Consider the following 8,521-nt stretch of genomic DNA (forward strand, 5'->3'; position numbering starts at 1 on the left):
GATGTCTCCCCGTGGAAATTCAAGACCAGCAAGTATTATGTGACCACCCTTGATGCCCCAGGACACAGAGACTTCACCAAAAACAGGACTACAGGCACATCTCAGGCTGACTGTGCTGTCCTGATCGTTGCTGCTGGTTTGGTGGAGATTCAAAGCGGGTATCTCCAGGAATGGGCAGATCCATGAGCATGCCCTTCTGGCTTATGCACTAGGTGGGTATGAAACAAATGATTGTTGGTCTAACAAAATGTATTCCACTGAGTCATCTTGCAGCCAGAAGAGATATGAGGAAGTTACTTGAAAGTCAGCACCTCCATTAAGAAAATTGTCTACAGTAGCATTTGTGCAGGTTTCTGGTTGGGATGGCGACAATATCCTGGAGCTAGGTGCTAACATGTCTTGGTTCAAGGGAGGAAAAGTCACTGGTGAAGATGCAATGCCACTGGAACCGCACTGCTTGAAGCTCTGGATTGCATCCTGCCACCAACTCTTCCAACTGACAAGCCCCTGTGTCTGCCCCTCCAGGACATTGACAAAATGGTGCTGTCCCTGCGGGACCAGAGGAGACTGGTGTCTGAAAGCCCGCACGGTGGTCACCTTTGCTCTAGTCAATGTTACAACTGAAGTAAGGTCCGTTGAAATGCACCATGAAGCTTTGAGTGAAGCTCTTCCTGGGGACAAGGTAGGTTCAATGTCAAGAACGTGTCTGTCAAAGATGTTAGCTGTGGCAGTGTGGCTGGTGACAGCAAAAAGGACCCACCAGCGGAAGCAGTGGCTTCACAGCTCAGGTGATTATCCTGAACCACCCAGGCCAGATCAGTGCTGGCTGCTCACCTGTGCTGGATGGCCACACAGCTCACATCGCCTGCAAATTTGCTGAGCTGAAGGAGAAGCTTGATCATCATTCTTGGAAAAAGCTATTTAGGTTTAACCTTCAGAAGGAAAGGAGAATGTTTTGTGGACCATTTGGTGGTGGTGGTGGTGGTTGTGTGTGTGTGTGTGTGTGTGTGTGTGTGTGTGTGAGAGAGAGAGAGAGAGAGAGAGAGAGAGAGAGAGAGAGAGAGAGAGAGCTTTAAGTTACTAGTTTTTAAAATCAGTATTTTTTCATGGTAACAACTTGACCAAAAATCTGTCACAGAATTTTGAGACCCATTTAAAACAAAGTTTAATGAGAGAATAAAGAATGAAAGATGACCCAAGATTAGAACTTCGGGTGGCTCTTTCAGAACTCTTACCCAAAGCGAAACATGGGGAAAAGAGAGAACTCACTGAAGGTGACAGTGAGAGACGAGTTAGTAAAGGTAAATTTGAAGCTTAGCCCCATATAAACTCATCTGAGACTTTTGGAGAAGAAAGAAGCCAGAATTTTTTGTTGTTGTCATTCTATATAACAGAAAGTTAAGGGGCATTTGAACTTGGAAGAGGTCGTTATGTAAAATGCTAAGGAACTATTGTGACATTCTATCTGGCAGGCAGTTATTCAGATATTTTTATTTGATCTGTTGCTAAGATTTTATCGCCTATCTGGGTATAAAGAGTCCGTAGTTTCTTTCTTGAGTTTCCAATTTAAAATTAAGTACATTCCAGCTACACAAAAAACACATATTTATGATGCTCTGCTTTTTACGAAGCTCAACGTGGAATGGCAAATTTATGCCAAGGTAGGTTTTCATGGAAAACTGATATGTGAAATTATATAAGTTCCTTCTATTCTTGTATTATTTAACCATGAAACCCCATCTCTATCCTAAAGCCCCAGTAAAAAGGCTGTAATGATAACTCTCCAAACCTATTGAGAGAAGCAAAAAGACTCGAATGAGAGAAATACTTCCTTGGGAAACAATAACATTTCCCTAAATTTGGTTTAGCTACTTAGTGAAATCTCTAAACCCATTGAAACAATATAAAGATTCCAAAACTATTTTTCTCTGTTTAAATAAAAGTGGATAAGAGTCTTAATTGCATAGAAATTCTCTGAGATTAAATAGACCTTCCTCTCAAACTGAGAGGAAGTATTCTAAAAACTTTTTTCAATGAATACCATTGCAGTTTAGAATCCTCATGTTGACTACTGTTATGTAAAGATAAAGGTTCCTGCCCTAACCGGTTTGGCTCAGAGAGTCGGCCTGGGGACTCAAGGGTCCCAGGTTCAATTCCAGTCAAGGGCATGTACCTTGGTTGCAGGCACATCCCTGGTGGGGAGTGTGCAGGAGGCAGCTGATCAATGCTTCTCTCTCATCGATGTTTCTAAATCTTTATCCCTCTCCCTTCCTCTCTATAAAAATCAATAAAATATATTTTAAAAAAGATAAAGGTTCCTACCCATACCCCACCAGTGAAATAAAATGTTGTTGAAGCCCAATGAAAATGGCAAATTGCTAGACAAAATCTCAGGAAGAATCCAGAATTTAGTCTATAGGGACCCAAGTGCAAGTCAGAAGTTATGGTCCCTGGTGACCCAAAGTCCTCTGTCTGGGGCAGGGGACACCACATAGGGATTCTGCTGCCAGAGACCCCTCTGTCCCAGCACAGAGAGAGCTCCTTCTCTCTCATCAAGTCTTACTGTGAACAAGGGCACAGCTTCCCATGTCCTACAATCCCTTTCTTGCTGTCCCTGAACTACCCCCTTTTCATTATAAGGTTTTAATACTGACCTTAGAACAGGGTTTCTCAACCATGGCATTGCTGGTATTTGGGCCAGATAATTCTTTGTTGTGAGGCCCTGTTTGTGCCTGCTGGGATGCTTAGTAACAACAGGCCTTTACCCGCGATGCTGGTAGCACCCCCTCAGCCAGGTGAGCCAACCAAAAATGGCTCTAGTCAAATGTCCCCTGGGTGGGTTGGGGGCCAACACTGTCTCTGGTTGAGAACCACTGCCTTAGTTGATAAGGAAAATGACTAATGGTGGTGGCAAATGCCCTGCCATCTTTTGTCCTTCTCACAGTCTGAGGATACATGGCATGGGCCATCACCTGGGATACGCATGCCAACCTTGGTCCGGGTTCTGGACTTGCTATGCCCTCGAGCTAATACTTGTATTTCTTTGAGCCTCCGTTTTAGAATAAAGATGTATTCATTCATTACACATGTACCCAATGCCCATGGACATGCAAAATGAAAGGGGGCCTCCTTCAAAGTTGTTCACAGTTTAGTGAGGAGCTAGAGATCAACATTAATTAAAATAGGAGCTTTAAGTTCCAACCAGAGGTTTCTCACACCTTGGTGAAAAAGGAGACAGACCTTGGATTCCTTGGTTGTCCTCCTATCAGATGTGTACCTGTGAAGTCCATTACCCAAGTCCATGTTCTGTTGCCTTCTTGCTACTGGTGGCCCTGCCCTGCTGGAGGCTAAGACCAGCAGGTCATAATTATGCAAGAGGTCCTCAGAAGGCTGATGGTCTGTGGGCTTTTAGCAAGAACTAAGGCTATGCACGGATTGTTCTGTCAAGACAATGAATGGCTCTAGGCAACCCCTAACCTGATAATATTTTACTGTTTACCAAACCTTACCTTTGATATGTGTGTTTGCTTTGCTAAAGGGCAAAATGTGTAAATAAAAAGCCCGGGGTCCAGACATTCAGAGAACCACTCCACTAGAGAGTGGGTATGTGTCTGGCCCCCCCACCCCCACCCCCAATGCCTTCTAAATTTGTATTTCTTGTCTAGTATATCCATTTATGTCACAGCCTCTTCTCCAAATTCCTGAACCCTTGCTGCAAAGACTGCAGCACTGCCCGTGGCCTATTCCTTCTCTGTACTCAGTCTCCCTCGTGAGAGTGGAAGCCATGGCAGTCTTTCGCCTACTTAGCCTCTTACCCACTTCTCAGTCCCAAAGGCTCTGACTGTGGGAAGGGCTCCTCTGTTCACCCCTGTACACGAAGACATTGTTAGTAATAAAGAGATCGGTCCAGTACTACTGGCTTCCACTGGCAACGTTAAACCCATCCTTCATACCCCAAGGGAGGTCACATTTCAAAACTCTCCTCTCAATTCTGCCCAAACAAGGTCCTTCCCTGACCCACAAAAGCCCAGCGGTGACCCTGCCAGCACTGTCCAAAGGCCCCATAGGATTATCAATACCAAAGGGCCGCAGATAAAAGACTTTTATTGGCAACCATTTTCTCCTGTTTCAACATAAAGCAGCATCCACACAGAACAGAGACCAATATCTTGATTACATGCCCAAGTAAAAGATGATGTTGTGTTTATTTGTACTCATTTCCTGAACCCAGCCAGATTTGATGAAATCTGGATGTTTTTCCCTCCAGAGGAACTTTAACTCTTCAGTGGCCTATTGTGTGGTTTGTGAAGAACCCAGACATCATGGTTGTTTTTCAGCACCCACCCCCCATCTTTAGCCTTTCCTACCACTGAGAGTCTCTGAGTGTGGATGAAAAACTCGATCTCTCTTAGCAACTTTTCTATTTTTCTACTTAACCTACACAATATTTTATAAATGGTCACTTCTGTGTGAACGTACTTCAGCTTAATGTAGCACACCTGGTATCAGTACGGTTACCATGGGCAACTTGGAAATTTGTGTTACATAGATTTAAGATATATATATATATATATATATATATATATATATATATATATATATGTATTTCAGAGAGGAAGAGAGAGGGAGAGAGGGATAGAAACATCAATGATGAGAGAGCATCATTGATCGGCTGCCTCTTGCATGCCCCACACTGGGGATTGAGTCTCCAACCTGGGCATGTGCTCTGACCTGCAAACGCTACACATTCCAACTCACCTTTGCGATTCTGCATTCCAGGCGTCAGTATGGAAAGTGAAGAAGAGGCAGTTGGGGCGATAGGTGCAAATGGTTCGACAGACAAAAGCATCTGGAGTGATGACTCTGGCAACGTCCACATCCGAAAATGCCGTACGTTGGAACATGTTCATGTGGCAGCCTGTGAACTCACAGAGGGAAGGTGCTACTCAGGAAATGACGCAACGCTAAATGTACATGTACTTGGTCATCACAACTAAGGAAATTATGGCTATTCACAGCACTAAACATCTTAAGTAAAAAAAATGTCAACATCTCCCCAACCTTGTTTGCCATTTGGAAGAAGGGAAAATTGGTCCAACTCTCATACAAGACAGATTCCTATGTCAGAGAATAAAATAGCTCCACCTATGCCCCTAGCTCTCGTCTAACCAATGCAAAATATGTAGTTACTCAGCATTGGTTCGCATTTTCTTTATATTACCTTGACCCTGAATTCCAGGCCTTAGGAACATGAGGTTTTGTGTCATATTGTCTTGAGTATTGTGCAGAAGATTTTAATAAAAACAGATTAAGAAAAATACCAGTCCCTGCCAGTGTGGCCTAGTGGGTGAATGTCAATCCATGAACCAGGAGGTCAAGGTTCGATTCCCTATCAGGGCACATGCCCAGGTTTGGGGCTCAATCTCCAGTAGGGGGTGTGCAGGAGGCGGCCGATCAATGATTGTCTCTCATCATTGATGTTTCTATCTCTTTCTCCCTCTTCTTACCTCTCTGAAATCAATAAAAACTCATTTCAAAAAGAAAAGAAAGAAAAATATCAGTTAGCTAACAAAAATGCCATGTGCCCAATGAAATTAGAACAGAAGAAAATTCACTTTCATTATTCTTATTTAATGTTATTGTTAATCACATTTTGTGTTTATATTATTGTACTCACTTTGATAGCACATAAATTCTATTAAAATTATAGAATTTAAGTAACAATGATAGCAATTATGCGAGAGAAAAAAAATTAATTTAAATGCACTAATTTAGATCAGGAGAGAGCACTTTCCATAACATAATTATCTTCAAAGAGGCAGGCTGGGAAATTAGACTTCAACTATTGAAATCTTTAATAGACTCTTGAAGCTGGGAGAGAACTTATGGGTCATCCATGCCAACTTATAACTGCATCCTTTCAAAGATATCCCCAGCAAGTTGTCCAAGTTTTATTTAGACATTTACATTGATAAGGAGCTCGCTACCTAATGACAAAGGCCCATTTCTTTCTGAACCACTCTTAGTATTAGAAACTTTTCTTATTTTCTTCATGAAAACATTTAACCTAGATCTCTCTTACAAAACCACACAAATTAAACTAATTCCTTTCCCAATGCCAATCATCAAAACACAGAAAAAATTAAGGCAGTCATCCTGGCTCTTTTTCAAGTAAAATATCTTTACCTTACTCCTTTAACCATTTTTAAAATTTCCCATCACTTCTAGATACTTTACCCTCCTGGTTATCCTCTTTTTGTGAATGCTGGTCCATTTGTGGCTCGGGTTCAGGATCTGAAGAAGGGGCTGTGCACAAATGAATACATTAGAAAAAAATATGAATTTAGAAGGCATGGGGGAGCCAGGTAGAAACTTCCCTCTAGTGGAGAAGCTCCCTGAAAACTTGGTCCTGTCTGCTTTTTATTCACTTCAATACACATTTTCCCTTTAAGAATGCAAACAGGCATATCAAAGGTAAAGTTTGAGAAATAGTAGAAGGATTATCAGGTTAGGGAATTGCCCTGAGCCATTTGGCCACCAGCAGAGCAATATTATACTGAATATCATATTAATATGCTAACTACTGTTGGTCTTAGCCTTTGGCATCTTTTGAAGTGAGAATACAATTTTTCAGTCACACCCTGAATGGAGAATGACTACCATTAGATTCAGTGTTTCTTCGGGGATGATGAAAATGTTCTGGGACTGCATAGTGGTCACTGTTGAACAATTTTGTGAATACAGTGAAAACCACTGAATTATAGATCTTAACAGATTTAAATTTATATTATGTAAATTATATATCAAATTCTAAAAACTATGAAAAATATATACTATATTAAAATATCACACTTGAAGAAACAGAAAAAAAGATATGCATATTAAAAATTGAAAATCAGTACCATTTGAACCAATAAATCTGCTACACATTGGGGGAGAGGGGAGGGTGGTACTGGGGAAGAGAAGGAACAAATAAGAAGAGAAATGCATTGTTGCTGACTTCCCAATCTTCCATGGAGGGGTCCTAGCCCAGCACCTACTATAGGGCTTGGTACAGAGTTGTCACTGGATACTGTATAGAATTGGCTATCAGTGATTTGATTTCAATAACAACTTATCATTCCTGCCCCAATAGGCTAAATAAGGTAGAACATCATGGCAATTTTCTGCATAATTCAAACTGAAATTACTTGTATGTCTGAAACTACAGGGTTTCATGGATTCCTTATGCCAGAATCATGTGACTAAACAATGGACACCACCAAGAAATGACCGTCTAGCTTTCTCTGCCTTATCACTGCACTAGCCTCCCATTGCTGCTGTAACAGATGACCATCAGCTTAGTGGTTTTGAACAACACATCTATTATCTCACAGTTCTGGAGAGGAGAAGTCTGAAATGGGTCTTACTGAGCTACAATCAGCATGTTGTCAGAGCTTCCCTAGCCTTTCCCTTCTACCACTGCATTCCTTGGCTCATGGACCCTTCTTCCATCTTCAAATCTCTCTCTCTCTCTCTCTCTCTCTCTCTCTCTCTCTGACTGATCCTTCTCCCTCCCTCATTCTCTTATAAGGAAGCTTGTCACTTCATTGGGCCCATCCACATAATCCAGGATCATTTCCAATGTCAAAGTCCTGAACTTAGTCACATCTACAAAGCTCCTTTTGCCCTATCAGGTCACATAATCATAGGTTGTGAACTCATTTGGAGAGGTCTTATTCTGCCTACTACAATTATGTAGTGAAAGAGTAGCCATGGGATTACCAATTTCTGAGAGTGCACAGTACTTTAGGGAGAATCCAGATGTCATGTTTTCCAGTACCTTTATACTGGTTGGTGTTCCGGATGGACTGTGCTTTTAATAGGCAGTTGTTTCTGAAGGTGAAGAAAGGAGGTTACTTTCATCCATTTCATGTTGAAATGATCCATGGTCCATGAAAAATAAACAAAACAATCTAAAAAATGACTGGTAATGAAATAAACATCCTCCTCCTCTACAGAGGAAAGGTTAAGGAGAGAATGCAGTAGGAGAACCTTATTCTATAAGACATTTTTCTACTGAACCTTCATTCCACAAGCACAGCTATCTGCAAACCAAATGAAAATTACTCTCTTCAGGGAAAATGACACCAAAAGTAGGTATATAAGGAGAGTACTTAGGTCTAAAATCCCTGTTTAGTTTTTAGTTGGAAAATAAAAAAGGTTAAGAAGAATGCAATCCTTCCTATATAATAAAAGGCTAATATGCAAATCGACCAAATGGCACAACGACTGGTTGCTATGACATGCACTGACTACCAGGGAGCAGAAACTCAACATAGGAGCTGCCCCCTGGTGGTCAGTGTTCTCCCACAGCGGGAGCACCACTCAGCCAGAAGCCCTGAGCCAGGCTCACAGATGGTGAGTGCAGAGGTAGTGGCGGGAGCTTCTTCCACCCTCACGGCAGCACTAACGATATTCGACTGCCTGCTTAGATCTGCTCCCCATGGGGAGTGGGCCTAAGCCATCAGTTGGACATCCC

General features: G+C 41.9%; 1 long non-coding RNA gene across 1 annotated transcript; it reads right to left on the minus strand.

Annotated features, from left to right (window-relative positions):
* Window positions 1–4,760: 4,760 nt before the first annotated feature.
* LOC118651794 lies at window positions 4,761–8,255 on the minus strand. The gene is made up of 3 exons (XR_004966351.1): window positions 7,823–8,255; window positions 6,238–6,306; window positions 4,761–4,918 (listed from the first exon to the last, which is right to left on the minus strand). It is a non-coding gene; the product is annotated as an uncharacterized LOC118651794 (long non-coding RNA).
* Between the last annotated feature and the right edge of the window lie 266 nt (window positions 8,256–8,521).

Source organism: Myotis myotis, unplaced genomic scaffold, assembly GCF_014108235.1.
Source record: "Myotis myotis isolate mMyoMyo1 unplaced genomic scaffold, mMyoMyo1.p scaffold_m19_p_3, whole genome shotgun sequence".
Taxonomy (NCBI): Eukaryota; Metazoa; Chordata; class Mammalia; order Chiroptera; family Vespertilionidae; genus Myotis; species Myotis myotis.